Source organism: Sinohyriopsis cumingii, chromosome 11 (assembly GCF_028554795.1).
Source record: "Sinohyriopsis cumingii isolate HCF-2022 chromosome 11, ASM2855479v2, whole genome shotgun sequence".
Lineage (NCBI taxonomy): Eukaryota > Metazoa > Mollusca > Bivalvia > Unionida > Unionidae > Sinohyriopsis > Sinohyriopsis cumingii.
The window spans coordinates 68,220,853-68,245,518 of record NC_142971.1 but is presented as its reverse complement, the minus strand read 5'-3'; the positions used below and the strand labels follow the sequence as shown (position 1 = coordinate 68,245,518).

Sequence of the window (24,666 nt, the reverse complement as noted above, 5' to 3'; positions counted from 1 at the left end):
TGGGCCTGGATGGTGGAAGCTTCAGGGCCAGCGCCAGACCCGGCCAGACTATCTGGAGCCCTAAGCAAGGTTAGATTCTGGCGCCCCCACCCCCCAGAAAATATCAATTTCAAAATTTATAAACAGTAAAAAAAAATTAAAAATGCGCCCCCTGACATCAGTGCCCTAGGTGGCTGCCTAGTTTGCCTATATGGTAGCGCCAGCCCTGGGAAGCTTTCATACTAAAGTGGGATCATCAGCATGTATACAACTTCCCAGCTCTCAAAATAATGTTACAAGTTCTCAGCCAAGTCAGAATCTCCACAACTCAGCTCATTTTGGTAATTCCTCAGTGACTCCAACAGCCATTGTTCAATGATTTACTTGATCTGTTGGTAGATGACTCCAGGAGATTACCACTGAGGATAGAGCTGCTTTCATAACACAGGGATTCTCTTCACAACAGCCCACGTATTCCGCATCAGTACATTTGACTCAAGGAGTCAATCTGCCAGGACCAGTTTTTAAGCAAGGTTGACAACTGCATTGCCCAGGCTAGAATGCAGTCTGCTAGCAGAGTTTATGATGCAAAGTGGAAAACATTCTGTGATTGGTACAGTAGGGAATGCATTGATCAAGGCTGCCCCTCCCCCCTTTGAGTACATTTGCAGATTTTCTTCTCTTTCTTTTCAAGAAAAGGGAATGTTTATTGTCTGCTATTAAGGGCTATATGGATCCCTTTTGTAACACTCTCAAGTTCTTGATGGGTTCTGCCATTGGGTTGGACCTTTATCTTTCTGATATTGAATATTTTTAATGTCAGGGGCTGGCATCTCACTCACTAATGACTAGACTGAATCTTTTGTGTGCATTTTGGGCACTGTCAAATCACTTTATGAACCTTTGAGTGAAGCTTCCTTTGAGAACATTACCTTTAAGACTGATTTGCTTTCTTTTTTAGTATCGGTAGGAGAAGGTGTAAGATTCTTGACTTTACAGTGGACAAGAGATGTTTATGGTTCACTGTAATTTTGATTAAGTTTCTATATTCTTTGCAAACCTGGATTTCTGGCTATGAATCAGCTACTTTTATTAGATCCACTTCCTATTGATGTTCACAGTCTCAGTCATATATGTGCTCTGGATAATCAAGATTGGCTCCTTTACAAAGCCATGCGGGTAAGTACACTACTTTTCAATACCAGATTTGTTGAGACCATTAGTCTCCCTTATAACTGGTAAATTAAGCAATACAGTAGTAGCAGGTAAGATATTACTGCTCTTAGATGTTATTGTTTTGGGGTGGTGCTTGTTTTAATTACAAAAGATGATATTCTGTATGTTGGCAAAGGTATCAGACTGGGATCAGGTTCTTTTCAATTCTGGCCCTCCACTGGTAATTAGAGGAGAGAATCAAAGGCTAAAAAGGCTTGTGATGCATATAAGGACAATATGAAAGGCATCAAGTTACTGTGAAAGGACTGATTTGATGACATGTATATTTCAATATAGAAAATATATATTAGTTGCCACTTTAGTCTATTTTCTTGTTAAATATCTGGTTGATGAAAGTCTTTCTGTTTTGATCTGAAAACTTCTGACCACAGTTTGCAGATCTCCTGATCTGACTTAAGTTGACTGCTCTGTCTTGTTGCATTTATAGTTGTAAAGTGTTAACATTTGCATCTTTTTTATATTGACACATCCCAAGTTTCATCAAAATCTGCATTCTTACTGACATGGATAAATGGGGTTGCATTCTTTATAATTTATCTAAATAATTTTCTGTTTCAGGCAGCTTTAAATGAAAGTGATAGTGCATGGAGTCAGATTATAGAGGAGACAGACCCCCAGGTCCTGGCCACTATTCTTTGGGACTGGCTGGATCAGTTGAAGGTACAGACATGGTAGCTATATTTCCCTAAGCCCATCCCTTACATTCTTGAAGACTCCCCTTTTTTCAAACATTTGAGTACGAAAACCCTGAAATAAAGCTAACAAAATTCAGAAAATTAATGACTTTAGATGAAATTACAAAGATTTTGTATAAATCATTAAAATGGATATCAGAGATTAATGCTTTTATGATGATTTCAGGTATGACCAAGACAGTAGTCTGCTTCCTTTGCTGTGTATCAAGCTATTTATTCAATTTTACAAATGAAATTACTACTAGAGAAGCTAGAAGTCTCGCTAGGATTTTAAAACTAGGAGTCCAGGATTCCTGTTTTAGTAAAAATAGGAGTCCCACCAGTGAAAGTTGCAGTCCCCTCACAGAAGCATGTTGGGCATACTTGAATCTCCAGATGATTGCCATTGAGCTTAATTTTTTACATTCTTTACACCACTGACATATGGCTCACTTTTCGTCAGAGTGAGACTGTATTTTGTCAGTCCAGGCAAAGGTCTTATTCCAAACACTAAGCCAGGCATCACACACTTTCTTACACTTGGCTACTGTCCCATCCAAACTATCAGTTCTAGCAACTTTAGCACTCTTCTGAACCTCATTACAATCTTCGTCAATTTGCCATTTAACTCCAAAATACTTATCCAAATTTTGTAAATGGCATCTAAGTCTATCTTTATGTGTTTTGCTTTCTAGGTCACATGCATTTTTGATTTGGCTATGCTCTGAAATGAACACAATAATGTAACCTTAGGTTGTTTATTTTATGTACTTTTATAATAACCACATAAGCGTCTCTGGGTCTTTCTGCTATTGAATTCAGTCATTGTAAGTATCATTATTTTCCCACTCAATTGATCAACACATTTTCCCACTCAGCAGGTGGTTGAAGTAGGACTAGCAAGCCACTGAATTTGTCACCCAGCTATTTTGTGCATATGGAGGATGATTGATTTTCTGCATCTCAGATAAAAATTTGCTTCCAAATATGGGTGATAAAGCATTTCTGAGATGTCAGGAAGCACTCTTATTCTTAAAATCTTTAAAACATCATCAAACTATAAAAGTAAAATTTAGAGCAAAGCCCTTTGGATGAAAGCCTTGTGACTATCACTGGATTGTAAGTTTTGATTTTACAATGCAGAGACTGAAGTTAACTGATTAATCATTTTGCTAATAAGCATTTGCATTTATGGACTACAACAAAACAAAAACTACTTCTAGAATGAGAAAGCAGTAGGGAATTGACAATAGAAGAATTGTCAAGCAGTCATGGGAAAAGTTTTGTCAGTGTCAGGTTTGGTAATAAAGACAGCTTTGACTTTCAGAAGAAAGCATTCTCTATTTCATGGGCAGTTTCACCATAAGAAGGTATAGTCTTTGTACAGATATGTTTAATCTGATTCAAATGGTCTGCATAGCCCACAGAGACAGCTCTTGCCTTCATTCTCATAGGAAACCTGCCACTGCATGATATGTTTAATCTGATTCAAATGGTCTGCATAACCCACAGAGACAGCTCTTGCCTTCATTCTCATAGGAAACCTGCCACTGCATGATATGTCTCATGTAAAACAGAACCTTTTACTCCCAAACACATGGACACTGTTATGATTTGTAACACTCAAATTCAGTAATTGTTTTAGATAAACAAACTCCCTTGCACAGATTGTTTAAATGGCTGACAATAACTAGAATGATATTATGTGGAGTACATGGAGTTAATTTTAGACTAATTTGAATAGGTAAAGTACACAAGGTGGAAGAACCTAATTTGTTCAAATTTGGTCAATCAAGCAGTTGTATAGTGAACAAATTACAGTTATTACTTTGTTACCTTCAATGATAACAGTTAATCCAACTTGATTTTAAAGATTAATATCTATTTTGTGATCAGTAGCTACATTTATTTGAAGTTGGACTTTAATCCATATTAAAACATGATTATTTTGGTAGTTCAAATAGTATGGAAATGTGATTAATTTTTTAAGGCAAAATGTCAGAACTCAGCTGTGATTCAGGGAAGAATGAGCCATTGGTGAAGTGCTCAAAGTGATTGAAACCTAACTTTTAGAATTCCTGGTTGATGGAGTTTAACTTTGTGAAGTACAGCAGCAAGGAGGAACATTTTATTTTCATCCACAGCAATGCAGATGCCTAAATAACATAGCCTGTAACAAAATCTATAAGGATGTCTGAACAACAGCAGTACAGTCTAATTTGAGATGAGTGCAGACATGAATTCTAATAAGACTTGCTTCACTCTCAAACCCACTCTGAACTACTGACAGAAATAAAGTCTACATCCAGTTAAGACTGTTCCACTGTCCAGTGAATTTTAAATGCAGAACTTATATTTAAATGTCTGTATGGTTGTATTTATGTGAGTGTGTACATATATGTGTATGTATTTGACAATGCTAACTATACCAACATTTTTTTTTATTTGAAAGCACATTAAATGCTTCAAAGAAAACATTTTATTTTGCTTAAAGTTTATAGCACCATCTCCACAGGACATTACAGTCCTGGTCCAAATCAAACACTGCAAATTGGCTTCTGTTTGCCAAAATTAATTCCATATATTTCTTGAAAAAGTCTTCCACTCTGTGCTTTTAGCAGGAGAAGAAGATGCGAATGAGATTGAAGAGTGAGAATATAAACTGTCATCTCTGACATCATTTTAATCCAAGTCGACTGATACAATTTTCAAAATGTAATAACAGATATTAATATTTTCTAAAGGACAGGCCACATTTGTTTCAATTTTCAGCCCTGTATCATAAGTACTTGCGTCAAAATGAAAGATAAAAGATTCATCCCACCTGCTTTCAAAATGAACCCCATACAGGTCTCAGATCACAAATGATTTTATTGTATTTCAACAGTATGCCGCTTTTACCATAACCAACAGACTTTTCTCATCACAAGTGGTTGGCTTGTATTTGTGTATTACTAATGCAAACAAACTGACATCAGGAATAACTATAAAGCATCTGCATGTTGACCAGAAAACCTAAACATTTTACATCTTTATGTTTTCATTAAACGACAAGTACATGAAGCTTTCAGAAGGTTTTAAGTTTACTTTTTAATAATTATTAAAACAAGTGGAAAACAGATCATGCTAACAAGGTACTATTTGCATGGAATATATTCCTAATTTTGATGAACCTCAAGGGGATGGGGTGTTTGTTGGGTGGGGGTGGTTGATTGCAGTCTAAGGCCATTTCCAAATAAAAGATAGCTTGTAGACTTAGAACTGTCACATATGAACAGCAGACACACATGCACACATTCACAGCCATAAAATATACTTTTTAAAATCCATTGACTGTAAAATACAGTATTAACTTCATGTTTGCTGACCTTGCTGCATTCAGTTTATGTGAGGGTGTAAAGGTAATGGAAGTGTAATTTATTCTGTTCATGCGTATATTCATTTGAGACTCGATGGTACTGTTGTTCGGCTTTTCCAAGATCTTTTTAACTTTGTTTAAGCCTTTAAAATACTTCCTTGATGCTGGATTGTCTTACTGTGCTGATGCATGTCAGAACGAATAATTTTGAGACAGTGTTTGCAGTATCTGAAAAGTCAGCCAGGAATTCTAAAACCTCTTTTTGCTGGCTTTTTCTTTCTTTGCAGATGGCTTATCCTTTCATAAATTTCAGCCTGCATTTTATCATTTTGCCTTGTAAAATGAATCTGACTTCCATGCAATTCCAGCTACTAAAATAATAACATTTTGCATTTTATATATGGAGTAAAATCTGACTTTAGATGAATTGGGTTTTTGCATGTTGTGTACATTACCCATGCATATTTACCTAATGAGCTTTTCCATAAGCACTGCTTGAAGGACTCTTGCATAAAATCACCCTAGCTATTGTGAGTCAGTTAAGTGTTGGTGGTTGTTTATTTCTGATGGTTTTAATTACTTCGGTGACAGTCAAATGAATAAACTCCCATTTGGTAATAATTTTCCATGGGCATTAAGCATGCCTGTTTATGAAAGCTTCAGGTTTTGGTTGTATCTAAAAAGGTTTCAGTATTTCTTTTGTTTTCATAAGATTACTGTAAATTATATTCTTAAGAATAATGGCCATAATGCTGGATTTGGGATTATTGTTTTATGTGTGGCACATTGTGTTCTGGTAGTAGGTCCTTGGTCATAACATGGGAACTATTCAGATCCACACTCCATTAACTACACAACGCACTGAAAGCATATGAAAGAAAAATTCTGCTGATATTGACCCCATCTTATAAATATTACACATCAAATACAAGTAATTATAGAAACCCTCATGGAATATTTAGTTTATGTTCATGAAAAGACGAATTCATATTTGCAAATAAAATTGGTCCCTGGGTTTATTTATACACCCCTCATACCTGAATATCGGGTCGCCACAGGTTTTAAAAGTGGGTGGAACAACAAAGTAGTGTGGAGATGTTTGTTTTACAAATATTTTAGTTGTGTGATAAAAAATAATTCCATGAAAAAAAACAGCACCAAAATCAAAATAGGCAAATGGTACAGTAACTCTCTAAATTTTAAATTTTAAAAGGAGTACATAAACACAACTTTGAAAATACATGATTTCATTTACCCAACTGTTAGTAAGACTTGTCGTCTGGAGAGAGACAGAGAGAGATCTCTCTGGTATAAACTTTCTAAACATATGTGAAAAATGCGAGCAAAATATTTTGAAGAGGTTATATTACACTTTTGTTTTTAATATTGCTATCTTTTAAAGTTAGTTGTAATATTTATTTGAGATTAAATATCAATTTAGTACAACACAATTCTTTTATTCATATTTTTTCTAATTGTTCTTGTGAGTGTGATCATTTAGAGAGTTACTGTACCATTTACTTTTAAAAGGAGTACGTAAACACAACTTTGAAAATACATGATTTCATTTACCCAACTGTTAGTAAGACTTGTCGTCTGGAGAGAGACAGAGAGAGATCTCTATGGTAAAAGCTTTCTAAACTATTCTTCTGTCTGATATCTAAAAAAATTGAACTGTAATTAGCTTGCAAACATTTTATGTCAACAAGGCCGACAAGATGTTGGCGCTATAACACTGTTGTCGAATAGTTGTGATAATGTTTTAAATATTCTTAGTTTTTATTTTAACCTATCCATTGCAATTTTGACTTAGACATGCAGTGTAAAGATTGTGGAACCTCTACTGGTCAATTGTGTCAGGGAGACTTATTCCTTTGTAAGAAATGTGAGCTGAAAAGATTTCCTAGGGTGAAGAGAAGCCCTACAAATATGGTGGCAGATTACCAACGACAGCAGTTCATTGATAGCTTGTCAATAATGGTGAATGAACTGCTTTGTTTTGTACAAAACAAAATGAACACATTGCCATTTGATTATATTGTGAAACTGTGTGTAGACACATATTGTGACAGTGACATTGAGGGTGCAAAATGGACCCTGTTCTCAGTGGTTCAAACAGCTGAGAGAATGATAAAGAGGAAGGGTATGGATAAATCTATAAACAATATGTCCACAGACCCAAATGACATACCAAGTTTTTGTGTGTTTGGATCTCTCAAAGTTGTCACCTGTATCTTACAATTATGTGGACATGTCAATTTTATTGAAGGACATGAAAAATGTGAAACATTCAGTGGACATACTTAAGTCAGTCCAGGCGGAGACATTATGTGCAATGCAACATTTATGTGAACAAACCCATCCATGTTCAACAGTCAAAAGTACATTGCCTTCCCATGTTGACACTTTGAACACAGTTCAGTCTGACATTGTACTCACTGAGAATTCATCTGCAAACCGAGGCTACAGTACAATAAATCGTGAGCTGAAAAGTCAACCATGTAGGTCAACGAGGAATACCCCTGAACCCAGTCGTTCAAAAGAACCGTTACTATTAGCACACACGAAGGTATGCAATGCATGGACTCAAACAGCAACGAGACTTGGGCTAGTGCAAACAAGACCTTCTCTGCTTTATGGGATACAGCAGCAGAAATCCATTATAATAATAAATCAGATGACAGTAAATAAAACCACAGCACAACTACGTTAAAAATGGTCACATGTTCAGAAGACACCAGTGCCCAAGACAAGGAGTTGGAAAATGATAAAATGTTTGCTCAAGTCACAAGTTCTCTGAGGAACAACAACCTGTCTATGGCAGCATTTCCACACAAATCATTGCGCACAAATCTGCATCAACAACGGTTTAATAAGTTTATGAATGTCCAATCCACACTCCAGTTTCCAAGAAGGCGTGGAAGTGTTATCATAGGAAAGGCAGCGACTTCTAATTTGCGTGCAGTGCATCCAGTGTGACAGCGATGCATATTCGTGACAAGACTTGCCCCCGAAACACAGGAATTTGACATTTCCTCGCATATTGAGCATTACACTGGAGTTACGCCCACCCATGTGGAAAAGCTGCAAACAAAATTTAATACCTGTGCCAGCTTCAAAATCACATGTGATAACCCTATGCACAATGCAATGATGAACGTGGATGCATGGCCAAGAAATGCATTAGTTAGAGACTACTATCAAAGTTGGAATTAAACCATAATATCCACAAATTGGACTCAAATATACATAATGGATACTTTATGCATTTCTTTTTATAGCTGTCGTTCATTAACAAGAAATATACAAAATGTAAGAATTTTATTGGATAGTACCGATATTTGTTTCTTACAAAAACTCTGGCTTCTCGACAGTGAGTTAGACTGTCTCTCATCTGTACATGAGTTCTGTGGATCAGGGTAATCACCAATCAAATCTTCCAATGATATTCATTCAGATAGACCTTACGGAGGTGTCAAGGTACTATGCCGCAGATCCCTTGCAAGTATTGTAGAAGTACAACACCTCGATGATCCCAGATTAATAGGTATTACTATCCATACGGGGGATTCCTCTTTGCTTTTTGTCAATATCTATTTACCTTGTGATATTGCAGAAAATTTTGGGGAATTTGTAAATTATTTGGGCAAAATTAATTCTATTGTAGAAAATGCTAATACTCTAAATGCTTATGTAGTAGGAGATTGGAATGCTAATATGCTCAAATCCACTCCCGTTGGAGATGAACTTCGCCTATTTTGTGACAAATATGGTTATATCATACTGGACTTAAAACTAATAGCAGACCACACAACAAATTTTACTTATGTCGCTGATTCACACAATACAGTGTCTTGGTTGGATCATTGTGTCTCTACACAGTCTGCTCATTCCGCTCTAAGTGATATGAGAATACTTCACACCCTAGTAGGGTCCGAACATCATCCTACTTTAATGACTATTAAGACTGATCTACTTCCCAGATTTGATTCTTGCCCCAGTGAACTCTCAAACTTGAAATACAACATCAATTGGTCAGACCTTACTTCTGATGAAAAACTGAATTATACTCAGACTTCTGCATTCTTATTAAATTGAGATCCCACATTGTGGCCTTAGAATGAGGGTGGCCTTTCTAGAGGGGGATGACAAATGTGAATAGTAAATACATATGAAGAAAGTCACAAGTACATTTAATTCTAAAACATTTAATATTTTCATTAAAATATCACATGCATGTTGTGAAATAAATGAAAACAAACTGTTTCATCTTTTTCAAAAGAATGTTATGAATAACCATTGATATAGTTTTAAAACTGTCTTTATAATTATGTTACAGATCACATCATCTGTCACTCTGTTGGTAACAGTCTAAAAATCAAACCAGTATCATCACAATTAAAAATATCCTTGCTGTCATATCCCCTGCATATATCGTTTAGTCTTTTGTTCCAATCTTCGACAACTTCATTATTAACATCAGCTGATTCTTCACTAAGGACAGAACACTTAATATTGTGTCGCCCTTGAAATCTATGCAACCATCTGTTACTTGCGGTAAAGTTGTCATATCTCAATTCAGCTGACAAAATTGCTGCTTTTTCTTGTCATTCAAATCAGGATACAAACATCTCCTGGCTCAAACAATCTTCCTTTCTTCATCCATTTCACTTCCCACTTCTGCGGAATTGTTTCCTTATCTTACATGATATCGTTTATCTGAGTCTTTCCAACATTAGTTTTCTGCAAGGATCCTCAACTCCCCCAACTCCCAACCCCCAACCTCTCGGTCAGTTGAATTACTTTCACATTCTCTTATAAACTGAGAATTTTTCTTTTCCTTGATGAGATGTTGATCTTTTAGCAGTAAGTTATTCATGTTGCCAACTACAATACTGATAAAACAATTTTTTATGTATCAAAACAAATTGCCGTGTGTTTTTAAAAGAAGTGATCTTGTCACATGATTCGTTAGTCGCAGTCTGGTACCCTATTGTTTTTATATATTTCTTTACACTAAGTGAGTGAAGCCAAAATGGCTTCAATATGTACCATTTAACATCACGCAGATTTGACCTCACGTCTGTTAGGATTTGCAAGTTTGACAATCATTTTCATTAGTAATAGCCACTAATTATCAAAGTGAACATGTTACTAAGGGAAGCCATAAAGGCTATCAAACCATTTTCCTGCTGACTTGTGTATTGTACATCAATGCTGCCACTTCTCAACTGTTACTACTGTTCAATAATTGTAATTTTAACAATTATCGAAGTGACTAAACTGGACATCTTATGATAACAGAGCAGTAAGGCTAATTGGATTACATGTACTTACCCTTTTGTGTGGATTAAAATTTGAGTCTTTCTTGGCTTTATGGAATAAATGTGGCTTCCCGTGAGGCATAAATGATATAATATTAACCTTAGTGATACATGTACTTTAGTCAACACTTCTTCCAGTAACAAAAACCTGACATCGGGAAACAGAAATCGGATTACTTAACACACGTTATGAATAAAATACTGGTTCTGGATACATATCAAAATAAAAATGTGGCTGCTTGTGAGGTGTAAATTTTATATTATTGCACTAATATGCTGGCCACTGGTCGCGTTAGCTGGGTGGCCTTTCGTGAGGGGTACTTTTGAACACAAACTCGTCGGTGCCAATGGATTCTGGCCATAAGGAGTGTGTTGCCGTTGGTCAGGGGTCCGTTCAAGAGGGGGACTACTGTACACTGATATAGTAAAAGGTTTGTCAAACTCTGGTAATAGCTTGACTGGTAAATCCAAACGCGGTCACCAGGTTATACCAGGCTGGAATGACTGTGTCAAAGAACTACATGCATTTGCACGAAATGCTTACATTATGTGGCGTGATAACAGTAAACCTCATCACGGCCATCTCAGTAACCAAATGCACTAAACAAGAGCACAATTTAAGTATGCTCATAGATTATGTAAGAATGAGGAAGTAAAACATATAGCAGACTTGCTAGCACAAAAATTTGAAAATGTCGACCAATGTGAATTCTGGAAGCAAGTTAAACAAAATACTACAACAGCTTCCAATAAACTACCAATCTGCATTGATGGGAACCATGGTCAGAATACTATATGCAACATGTGGAAAAATCATTTTGAAGACTTACTCAATACTGTTGAAAATGAATCTAACAAGAAGCATGTGCTTTCAGCATTGAATACCCCTTCTGCTCGTATTGAGGTAATCACATTATCTGAGATCCAAAGTGCAATTACAAGACAAAAAGGCGGTAAATGTCCAGGATCAGATTTTTTATATGTGGAACATTTTAAATTTTCAGATACTAGACTTCATGTGCTATTGATGATTTTATTTTATTGTATGTTTGTGTATAACTTTGTACCAGATGATTTAAAAAAAGTTACAATTATACCGCTTCTAAACAGCAAAATTGGTAACCTGATGGACAAAAATAACTACAGACCTATAGCTCTTACGACTATTATCTCAAAAATATTTGAATGCATCATACTACAAAGATGTAAAATCACAATCTCCAATAATCGGTTTGGTTTTAAAAAGCAGCATTCAACAGATTTATGCATATATGCCTTTAAGGAAACTGTTAGCTTGTAGAACATGACAACCCAGTGTTTGCATGCTTTTTAGACACTAGCAAGGCATTTGATAGGGTCAATCACTGGACACTCTTTAAAAAGTTGAGTGATATTAAAAACCTGTCTACATAGTTCATACTTTAGTTAACTGGTATGGCAAAGAGTTGTATTGTGTGCGATGGGGAAGTGTAATATCCAGTGCTTTCCATGTAACCAATGGGGTGCGGCAGGGGGGTATTCTTTCCCCATTGTTATTTAATATATATATATAGATGAATTAAATCGTAAGCTCAGTCAGTGTCACGTGGGGTTACGTTTGCCACCAAATGTGTTGTTCCTTAACAATTTTAGTTTTGCTGATGATATGTCATTGATAAGTCCTTCTATCACAGGTTTAAGGAAATTATTAAAGATATGTGAACAATATGCATTTGAGAATGATATCATCTATAATACAAAAAAATCAGTATGCATGGTCTTTCAGCCAACTTCTTTCAAATTACTATCTCCTCCCTCTGTACATCTTATCGGCAATGCTCTTACTTATGTCAACAGTTATACCTATTTGGGTCTTATTTTTAAATCCAATCGGTCAGATAATGAGGATATGATGAGACATTACCAGTTTTTGTGTACTCAAACAAACATGCTTCTATGTAAATTTAAGAATTGTTCATTGAATATCAGAATTAGATTATTCCAATCTTATTGCTGCACTATGTATTGTGCTCCTCTGTGGACAAACTTTAGTGAATGTATGAAAAGAAAACTAGTTATTGGTTATAATAATAGTCTTCGTTTTTTATTAGGTCTAGGTGGAACAGTGCCTCCAACATGTTTGTAAATTATAATGTATTCAATTTTGATGAAGTAATGAGAAAGTATTTTTTCTCAATGATGACAAGAATATCTTATAGTAAAAACTGTATGATTATTGAAATCTCTTTGGAACTATGACATTCATATAAATTCTCATATTATTAGTAGATGGAACAAATTACTATTTAACTGTGCCATTTAATGTCATTCTTAACAATGCATGTAACAGTTAATTGTTGTAGATGGATATGTATACTTGTATGTATGATATATATGTTCTTTTATGTTTACAATGTTTTTACTTTATAATTATATTTTAATTTAGAGGTATGGACTTTGTAGTCTGAAATAAAGAATTCTTATCTTCTTATCTCATATAATCTTATTTTTGTCCAATTCACCATAATATCCATTTGACACAGTAGTATTTCTTATCAAATGTGCCTTTTTAAATTTTTTCTAAGATATTTCCAGCATATTATTTCTATTTTGTCTTGCAGGAACCAGTTCTAAGGGCACAGGATCTCAGGTTGATATTTACTTTTTATGATGATCCCAATACTGGTCTTCTGAAACTGGAAAAGGTAGTTATTAGATTTTATTTTCAAATGTCATTCAACAAGATGGATTGAACATTTCAAATTCTTTGATTGACAATTATGATCTAAATCTTAATGTTTTGCTCTTAATATTTTATTGGAAACATTACATTCTTCTTCTTCTTATCATCATTATTAATATTGTGTGTGTGTGTGATTTTGATTTTTAACATAGCTTTAACAATTTTTCAGTCATGTCGCTACGATGTCTGCAATGTGGCAGTTTATAGTGATGTCTAGCACTGGGGCATCATGCTGCAGACATGTAGTATGATGTCCCACCCAGTCACATTATCCTGACGCCAGGTCGACCAGTCCTAACACTAACCTCTTAATGCTGAACACCAAGCAAGGCATCTGTTTGTACCATTTTTGTAAGTCTCTGGTATGACTTGGCCGGGGATCGAACCCACAACCTCCCGCATCCGAGGCAGATGTTCTAACCACTAGGCTACCGGAGCGGTTTATTATTATTATTATTATTATTATCATCTATAGTTCTTGATGGTATTATGGCTGTTTCATTCTTACATGAGATAAGGACATTTCCTGTGTCCTTCTGTCTCAGTTACCTTCCATAGTATCCTTGCTGTTTTAAGAAGTGCAACTTTCTGTAGTTGGAAGCATGACATATTTGACTAAATACCTGAATTAAACTTCCTGGTTAAGTAAAACTATAATATACATACTGATTTGGTCATGTTTCATAGATTTCAGCTTTATCTCTTATCACCTGATCTCATGACTGACTAGTTCTGGCTTTAGTTCCTAACTTCTGTGGGCAGGCTCCTAAATTGTGTGTATAACTAACTCCTAAATTGTGTATATAACTAACTCCTAAATCATGTGTGTTACTAACTCCTAGTGCTGCTAGCTCCATACTTGATTTGTCTTCATTTTCCAAACTTTCAGACCTCTCTAGTCAGGTTGCATTATTTGGTCATGTGAATCCCCTGGTAAGATCAATCAGGTCACAGTGCTATATCTGTGCGTCTGGTCAGCTTCCCCTCCTTTACTTTAAACAATATTTCTGGCCTTCTTTGCTGTATCCTTTGATCAGTCTGGATGCAAAAATTATGCTGGACATTTGCTTTATTTTTTATTCAAATGTAATTTTCTGGTTTGTACTGATACGACATGGTATTGTACTCAAGCCCAATAGCTGCTAATAAACTTCAAAGGCTACTTTGTCATGCTGGTGTTTGTACTCACACTGGGTGAGCTTACTGAACTCAATGATTTTGTGGTTGACTATCTCTTGACATCTTGATTTTGTACACTGGACTTTTCTTTGAGTGCCTGGTCCTGTTCTTCTATAATGTGAGGTGGGTGTTGTGCAAAAGAAATGAACACGACACCCTCGGGTCATGGGGTTTATTTAGTGTCAACGATACAAGAAAAAGAAAAACGAAGAAAAAACCTACACTTAAACAGAACAATTACTTTATATACGATACTAAAACAAAACAGAACAAATATTATACACAACCCTCACATCGGTATTGCAATATATAGCAACATGCTAATAGAAAAACTACATCTTACCAGACATAAAGACCCTAAATACCAAGATACCACAATTCTCATGATTGCATTTGTGATAATAGGGATATAGACAAAATGAAAAAGGTGGTGTTGGTCCAGAGACAATACATTGAGCACCTAGAGCATTTATTAAGTGCATGGCACTCGGCATTTATTGTCCCCTTCTTGCGCCTCATGCACTGATCAATCATTCACTCATGCACTCACTCATGACACATATTCACCTGGGTCACATACTCCCTCCCTAAATGTAAATGTCTTCTGACATTTAACAAATTTGTGCCTGCAGCCAAAAGAAACAACAAAATATTATAGTAATTTACAGGAACAAATAATCAGTCAGTACTATACATTGTGTCTTCAAAAATAAATAAAAACATTAATACACGACAGTTATTCATATCTATCAAGAAGTAAAAAACATAAATAAAATGTGAAATATTTATCTTCTTTAGTTAAAAAAAATGGAAACCATACATAGTGGTTTTCTATCACTACCAATGCATATTCCCTTTCTTTTCCTTTCGTAGTGATACTAGTGTGACTGACCTAGTAGGTCAGCCCCAGTGGGATTTGAACCCACCCGATTCTCCTTGGAAGACAACTACCCCCACCTTTATCTATTATTCCGCATGAATGTTAGTCGTAAGCTTTCACATCAAATAAACATATCATGGTGTATTACACTAAAGATAAGTATGAATAATACAAAAACTTTGGTTACATAATAAATACATTAGATGTCATTGGAATGTTCATTAAACTAATGCAGAATTATTTTTAGTAACAAATAAGTCTTTGAAATTGCTAAAGGCAATATGTCAGTATTAATTTAAACAAAGACAGCAGCCCATAACCAGGATTTGACGTTGACATGGTGGTTTCTGTGCTGCATGTGATATACAGGTCTAACCATGCTTGCTAGTCGGGGGAAAAAAGAACTGTGTAACTATACTGATTAGTGAAACTAATGAGTTAAAGCAAAATGACTAATAGTACTAAGCAAGTCAAGAATAAATGAAAAATTTAACTTACAGTATCGATAATCCTTCTGAATGCAAATATATAATCTTAAAACAGAACACATAACACTAAACAAATTCTATACACACAATTGTTCATGTCCATTAATTGCAAAGATAATGACATCCTCGCAAGAAATGCTATGGAAAAAAAATGTCTGCGCACTTCCTTTCTCTGTTCCGGTTGGAAAAAGCACTAAATCAAGAAAAGCGTTAACTTCCACCTCTTATCTTGCACTCTTCAGTCTGCATTGGTAGCAGTACTTCGGTCTGGTTTAATCGTGGTTTTATTGTTTATCTGCGATCTTCTGTCCTTTTGTGACTGCACGGTGGGTGCCATTGTATAGAAGAAACAAACACAACACCCTTGGGTCATGGGGTTTATTTAGCGTCAATGATACAAGACAAAAGAAAAACAGGAAAGAAATAATAAACCAACAATGAAACAGAACAAATGCTAATATATGATACTAAAACAGAACAGAACAAATACTATACACCAGTATTTCAATATATAGCAACACGATAATATAAAAATGATGACTTACCAGACACAATGGCCCTAAACTTCCAGATACCACAATTCTCGTGAATTGTATTCATCATAATAGGTGTAGACACAATGAAAAAGGTGTCGTTGGTTCAGAGATGATATGACAAGTGCCTGAGGCATTTATTAAGTTCATGGTGCTCGATGTTATTGTCCCCTTCATGCACCTCATGAACTGATCGATCACTCACTCACTTACGCACTCACTTATGATGAATACGCACCTGGGTCACATATAACCCAATCTTTTGATTTCAGCATCTAAGTTGGTGCAATTTCTGTGTGTCCTATCCAATCTGTTTCCTGTATGTACTGACTGTAACTAGCTCTTTCCTTCTATTTAATTGTTCTTTCATTGCGCATTCTTTGTTGGTAGTCCTTGTTTGGTTTATTCTCTTGAAGAAATTCTGTTCTGGGAATAAGGCTACAAATTTTACTTCTGACGTATGTGGCTATACTCTATTTTTCAGTGTTAACACAGTCTTCCATGCTTATCAACCCTCTACCAATGATCTTTCTTGTCCGGTACAGTCTGTTATCATCAATTCTCAGGTGCAGTGCCACATGCATGGAATTAGCTCTGTTGTCGTCCTCTTCATATGTTCTGTTTCATTTTTTACCTGTCATGTATGACAGCTGTGTAACTGATTTCTTTTTCACCTGTCATGTATGACAGCTGTGTAACTGATTTCTTTTTCACCTGTCATGTATGACAGCTGTGTAACTGATTTCTTTTTCACCTGTCATGTATGACAGCTGTGTAACTGATTTCTTTTTCACCTGTCATGTATGACAGCTGTGTAACTGATTTCTTTTTCACCTGTCATGTATGACAGCTGTGTAACTGATTTCTTTTTCACCTGTCATGTATGACAGCTGTGTAACTGATTTCTTTTTCACCTGTCATGTATGACAGCTGTGTAACTGATGATATATTGATTACTTATAATCGTGTAATTTTGAGATTTATACTCTTCTGGCCATTTTGAAAATACTCTTTTCTGATCTTGCTCTTCGTTTTGTCATGTTTTATACCATCTACTTCAATAACTATGAGTTTGTAGTGTTCATCTTCCTCAAGCTGTTTTAGGTTGTCTGGAAGCCAGATGTCTTTAGTTTTCTTAGATTTGCCATGCTTGATGCTTAGAGTAACTCACTTGTCATTTCCAGATTCTGTACAAATGTCAGAGGTTTCAATCTTTGCCATCTTGAACAGGGAATCAATTTTATGGTCATTGATCTCCAAGAATTTCTGATCATTCAAGAACTAAGACAGTATGACCAGCCTACTAAATTTGACAAAAATGGAGTGGATAAGGTTATCATCAGATGACAATAATCTTAGTAAATATTTGATAGAAATGTGTCAAAATTTGGGTGTGTGTGTGTATCATCAGGCAAGGGAGTATTATCAAATATGTATGGAAGCCTCACAATTCCAAAGAGACAGGGATATTTTGAAAACACCCATCTATCTTCCAGTCATGGGGTGAAATCACACCAACATTACCCATATAGAGAGATTTATATACCTGTGGTGACCAGGTGCAAGGGTTAAGAAATATCCTTCAAGGATAGGTAGATAATGCGAATATACTACAGTTGTAATTTCAGAGATATTTGGAATATTTCAAAATAGAAATATGCCAATACCTGAAGCAGCAGAGAGGGTGAACAGACCATAGAATTCCGACAAAACAAATAAAACAAACAAATAAAATCATCTCGTAGAAAGGTCAAGATTTTTACAAATGAACTTTTCCTTGAGATGTTTTATTTCTGTAATGGACGATTATACTAATAAAATCTCAGTTCGAAATAGTATCTGAAAAAATAAAGTACTCTACGTGTTTATTTATTTCTTGTTTATTTTTTTGACGACCAACGTTGGTAGGTACCCTCTCTGCTGCTCCTCTTCTGCTGATATTAATTAAATTATTATGTTATAATGAAATGATACATCCAGAATCTCATACTGCAAGAACAGCTCGAGAACGATTAGAAGCAATTAAAAAATTTCTTCCTGTCAAAGACTCATTTAGAAAAAATCTACAAGCGCAGCAAGAAGCATGATTTGAGTTTGAAGAGGACACTAAAAAACTATTTAAACCCGTCACTGCAGCTACTGAACAAGTTACAACTGTCATCAAAGAAGATCTTCTTCCGGTATCAAAACAAACTGCGGCGCAGGCTGAAAAAATAGCAAGAAGAACTAAACAAGCAAAGAAGATTTTACGAGATCTTCCACCTGGCATAGCCAGGGAAATAGCTGCGGCTCAGCCTCCACCTGTTGGTGAGGAAATACTTGAAGAAATTGGACAACTTCGTGCTGAGATTGGTGATATGAAAGATGATGAAGGAAGAACGATTATGCTGAGCAATAAATTTACCAAGGTGGGTATCAAATTCATAAAAGAAATTAAGGATATTAATACGTTATCAAAACTTGCAGTAGAAAGTTTTAATAAAAAAGAAGAACTTTTAAGACCTGAATATATTTCCACTCGTATTAGTGATCCTGAAATCTGTTATAAATGGATATATCGTATATATTACAATAAAGATAGAGTTTACTCCAGTGATGAGGTATATAATGATTATCGCAGAAACATAGACATGTATCTTGCACAAAAAGGATCAGAAGTATCACAATCTCTCAGAACAATAAGTGAGGAAGAAGAAGAAGAAGTATCACCCTCAAGACTATTTAAGAAAACAACGGAAAAAAGATCACCCTTAAGACTATTTAAGAAATCAGAAGAAGAAGGAGCTACTGGCAGTGGTCTGGGAAATAATTTTGTTTGTCCTGATAATATCATCAATGACGTGTCACGGTTAGAAGTTCTCATAGGAGGAAAACGTGCCGGAAATAATTCACCAGAAATAACCAATGAAGCAGCTGATATTTGTCGGCGACTATTTCAAGAGGTGGTATCATGGATATTGGCGTTTACCGAGAACTTATTGATGAGCTCGTTGATGATTAGTCACCGCGATTAGATAAATGGTAAATAAAATAAGATGATTGTGCATAATAATCATCGTAAACCCACACAGGTCAGAGCGGTAAACTCACGATTACCAATCTATAGTGTTATTTACGGAAATGGACTTGGTGATGTTATTCAGGGATTATTTACAAGGATAGCTCCAAAAGTAGCACCTGTTGCAAAACAATTATCGATGAAGGCTATTGATATTGTTCGTGATAAAGCTCCTGGTGCAATTGTCAATGTTGCTGGTAAGGCGTTCTCGGCGGTCAAGGAAAGACTAGCACGATTATTGCGACGAAAACAACAATCACCGGTGAAACTGGCAAGTACTGAGGTGATGCCCGCAGATGTAAGTAAAATAATAAATCAGGCTGCAAATCAAAAACTAGCGGCGATATCTGAAGAAGCAGAAAAAAATATAACAGCAAATTTAATAGCAGGGAGCGGTCTTCGTCGACGATGATCATCATTTGAAAAATGGTAACTATAATAAAAATGTTCAGGCGCGAATCAGACCCAGCATTTGATATGGAGGCACCTGTCCTTAAGTATGAATCTATACGTGATTATCAGTTTTATTCTTATGACGCAAGACTACCAAATCAGCGAGGGAGAATCGAATTACAGGTTCATGATACAAGTAGATATTTCTTGCCCGCTGAGGCGTTTATTGAAGTAGAAGGTAGACTTGTAACGGATGTTGTAGCTAATACGCCATATGCTGCTAATTTGCGTGTTGGTTTTGTCAACAACGGGATTATGGCATTATTTAGTGGCGCCACATACATGATTGATGGAAAAAATATTGAATCAATTCAGAATGATGTCGACGTTGCTACAACAATAATTGGTCTGGCGAGATATTCTGACGACTTTACAAGATCGGCTGGTCCAACAATGATGTTTGCTAAGGATATTACCAACAACGCTGATCATGTTCAGTATACCAAAGTACTAGCACCACAAAATACTGCAGTTAATCCACAACCAGTTGATTTTGAGCACGCAGACAGACCAGGTGCTGATTTTGATATTATAAAAAGCGTTAATACGACTTACAACCTGGGATTTGCAACACGCCGAACAGCGCTGTTAGGAAATGATAGAAATTTTTCGTGTGCAATTCCATTATCTCACATCTTTGGATTTTGCAGAAATGTTAGAAAAGTCATCTTTGGAGCTAAACACACAATTGTGCTCGTAAGAAAAGGTGATGATAATGATGCAATCTGGCGAGGTGCTGGTGTTGCTGATGGTAAAGTAAATATATCAAAACTTTCACTATGGATGCCAGTAATGACTCCATCTATTACTGAGGAACAAAAATTACTATCTTTTATGGATCAAGGCGGTAAATCATTGCTATCATGGTTAACAGTAACCACAGATGCTGCTCAAAGCAATATTAATGGTTTATTTACATGGCATATAGCATCACAACAGGGTGTTTCTGCACCACGACATATTTTTATTGCACTACAAAATATTGACCGGATAAATGATCAAGAACATTCGCATATGATATTTGATAACCTTGGAGTTAATGAAGTTTCCTTACGGATAAATGGACATCAAGAACCAACAGAAAATATACAACTAAATTTTGATTAAAATCATGTAGCGCGCGCATATCATCGTTTAATGTCATTCATGGGACGTGATCAAAATATAGATACCGGTTTGCAAATATCACAACTAGATTTTACAGGTCTGTATCCGATTTATTATTTTTCACTAGAACATCTTGATTTATCCAAACAATCTGTTGTTGATATACACTTTCGAGCTCATGTTACTAACCCACCACCTGGTGGTGCCTTTTACAGAGCGATCGCGGTCATACTTAGCGACAAAGCCATGTTACTTGAAGGTGGCAGTGGTAGAATGAGGGTCGTTGATGCACCGGTGGAAAATCTTTAATTATTCAGAAAAAATATTATTTATATAAAAATGTCGTATAGTCATGTTAATGTTACTCTGACTCCCGGTCAGGTAAAAAAGCTTCAATCAAAAACCGCCAACAAATGCGGAACTAAAATATCACTAAAACGAGATCATATTAGTGGTGGTCCAAACAAATTATCGTTGACAAATAATCAGATTAAACATTTCAATAAAGCCCTAGAATCAAAAACTGGAGTTCAATTCCATCTCTCCCCGAGCGCCATCAAAGACATGGTTAAAACAGGTGGTATATTTCCACTACTTGCGGCCATTCCGGCATTAATAGCTGCAGCTGCTCCAGCCGTAGCAAAAGCGGCCGCGTTAGGTGCTGTTGGAACAGCCGCTGGAATGGCACTAAAGAAAGCAACAGGGCAAGGATACAAAAAAAAGGGACGCGGTCTAAGATTGCCAGGATCTCGTTGGGGGAGAGGCCTAAGGCTTCCAGGGTCACTTCGTTAGACGTTCCAGCATCAAATTTTGATTTACTTGATGCTGCTAAAAAATTAAAAATATCTGCCTTTAGAGGTGTTTTTATGCGAGATCAATTACCGAAACAACCAAACAAACTAGAAACAGGTATTATTAATCTCGATGAACGTTCCGGACCCGGTACTCATTGGGTATCATACGCGGTTGATCCGCGTGGAATTGTTTATTTTGATTCGTACGGGTTAGCTCCACCTGTTGAATTTATCAAGTATGTCGCACCACTCCACGCAACAACCAGAGGTTCCAAAGTTTGGTATTCAACGCTACCCACACAAACAATGACAGATCCGCCAATATGTGGCCGTGAAGTAATTAATGTACTCGACGCTATATCAAAATCATCCAGGCCGCCACATAAAGTCGTGCACGATTATACAAGCAACCGATATGTTGCGCATAAGGCGTTTTAAACAACGGATCTTATATAATGGTTGATATTTACGGAAGATCTTCTTCGCGCGTTAAGAAAAAGCCCGGCGACGTTGATCTGTCGAAGTATGTGACTAAGGATGACCTCGCTGATATCATGAACCTGGCTGGAGTTGACCCAGATGAAGTTGTTATTTTTCAGGATCGATATGGTAAACTAAAAACCAGCAATATCAAATGGAATGATATAGTTCGACGAGTACTTGGTGCAGTTACAGATAATATTCCCGTGTTTACTGACGGTGGTAGAATCAGAGATTCAAGTATGTCACTTAAAACCATCAGAGATGAAATTGCAAAAAGTGTTGCTAATCGCGTGAGAAACACCGGTGACACAATGATGGGTGAACTTAGCATGAACGGGAACAAAATAGTAGTTTTAAGAGATCCAACATCTGACGAAGACGCAGCAACAAAAAAATACGTCGACGTCAACTATGGCACCGTAGACGGTAAATTATCCACGTTACGGGCTGAGTATGACGTTCACGCAGGCGCCTTTGGAAGATTTCGAAGAAATTTTCAAAAAACCGATGATGCCATAGATAAATTCTTCGGTACTTCACGCGCCATTGACATGAAACTCGTTGATGTCAAAAGTAACCTAGACACGATCAAACAAACACAGCAAGACGTCGTAGCGGGAATTCCTGAGATTATCAATAAAACCAATTTGATTAAAATTTCAGCTGGAATAACTCCCGGGCATATCACAAACATCGTATGCACGGTATCATCGGGATTTGCAACATGGTCGCAGCAAAATAATACTATCAAATATACCGCAACAGTCACTGGCGTGTACAGGCTGTCTGTGTTTAGTGCTGGAAAATTTGAAATATTTACAACGTTTCCATGGCGTCATTCCACCGACAGGTTTTCCGGGGTTGTATCTGTTATATTAAATAGCGGAACCGAAGAAATATTTATTCTGGAAGCAGATGATAAGAAATTAACCGCAACATCTTACTGGTGGTGTTTGGAATTTGTAGCTGAAACACCTCAATTGGTTACTGCATAAAAATATATATGGACGGTGCACAATACAGGTACAATCAAGCGCGTGAATGGCAGGCTGCGCTAAAAGATCAAGTTGATCAATATACAGTAAAAGTAAAAAAATATCGACGACGATTGGTTATCGTTGATGTGATTGTTTATTCAGTATCCGCTGTTGTTGCTGGAACCGGTGTAATATTATCAGCGTTGACAACGATGGCACCAGTAGCTGTGACTATTTGTATTTCAGCAGCAACAACTATTGCAGGTGTGCTTAATATCATCACAAAAAAAATATGTACTTGTACGAACGAAAAGTTATCCGATTACAAAATAAAATTACATACAGCGACGGTAGCATACTCGAAATTATCCTCGTTGTTATCAGCGAGTCTCAGTGATGGAATTATATCTGATTTCGAATTTTCAATGATAACCAAAATATACGACGAAGGTATTAAAGATACAAGTATCAATAATGACAGAATTACTCCAGCAGATCGTGACCAACACAACTCCGCCAAAGATAACGATGATCTCGGTAAGTTCAATTAATCCTGAATTTAGTGTTAATTTTCCTACTGGAATTCCAGTAAAAGAAATAGCACTAGCACAATTACGAGTATATTACAGCTGGCCAAATATCAGATCAAAATCATTTAATGGTACACCAGCAAATAATTCGCTCGTATTTGCTAACAACAACAAACCCGATGGAACACCTGACTGGGTTGTTGTTGGAATACCAACCGGCAGTTACGAGATTGAAGAGATCAGTGAGGAATTTGCGCGTAGAATAAAATCAATAACGGGAAAAGAATCAAAAATATCAATTAATGTTCATGAACCCACCCTGTCCTCGACGATTGAAATAAACTCGCCTGATTATGCCGTTGATATTTATCGATCCACGATAAGATCCGTGCTAGGATGGCCTGAAATATCACCACCGATAACACCGATACCACCAGAGCCGAAAAAGTCTGATTATGTCACGGATAGGCAATCATATCATGAAATTAATCCATCATACGGGGAAGAACTACGTATTTTAAAAAATAAATCAATGCTCAGCAGGTTTTCCGTTCTCAGTTATGATGAGTTATGGGCTTTTAACAATTCCGGGGAAAAAGCAAATAGTTTTAGTCTTTATCGAAGTAGTATTGTTGAATATTTTCAGGAAATCAATCAAGAATGTAAAAAACAACTAGATCAACTAAATCAATATTTTAACGAACATATTTTTGACATATCAGCGTCATCGCGTGAAAAAATCATCACGCGTGTGGAAATATTAAATCAGCTTATATCAGATATGGAATATTTTAATAACCGAATAGTTCAAGCGATGGTTAGTTTAGAATCATTTGAAGGATATGATGCAAAAAGATGGTTAGAAAAATATAAATTAACAGAAGCCGATGT

The 24,666-nt window shown here is 36.2% G+C and overlaps 1 pseudogene across 1 annotated transcript in view; it reads left to right on the top strand.

Annotated features, from left to right (window-relative positions):
• LOC149788628 (uncharacterized) overlaps positions 1 to 24,666 on the top strand; it is a 140,111-nt pseudogene that overhangs the window by 94,741 nt on the left and 20,704 nt on the right. Inside the window, exons 14-15 of the transcript XR_016424184.1 lie at positions 1,774 to 1,875; positions 13,172 to 13,255. The product of XR_016424184.1 is annotated as an uncharacterized LOC149788628 (transcript). The remainder of the gene's footprint in view (positions 1 to 1,773; positions 1,876 to 13,171; positions 13,256 to 24,666) is intronic.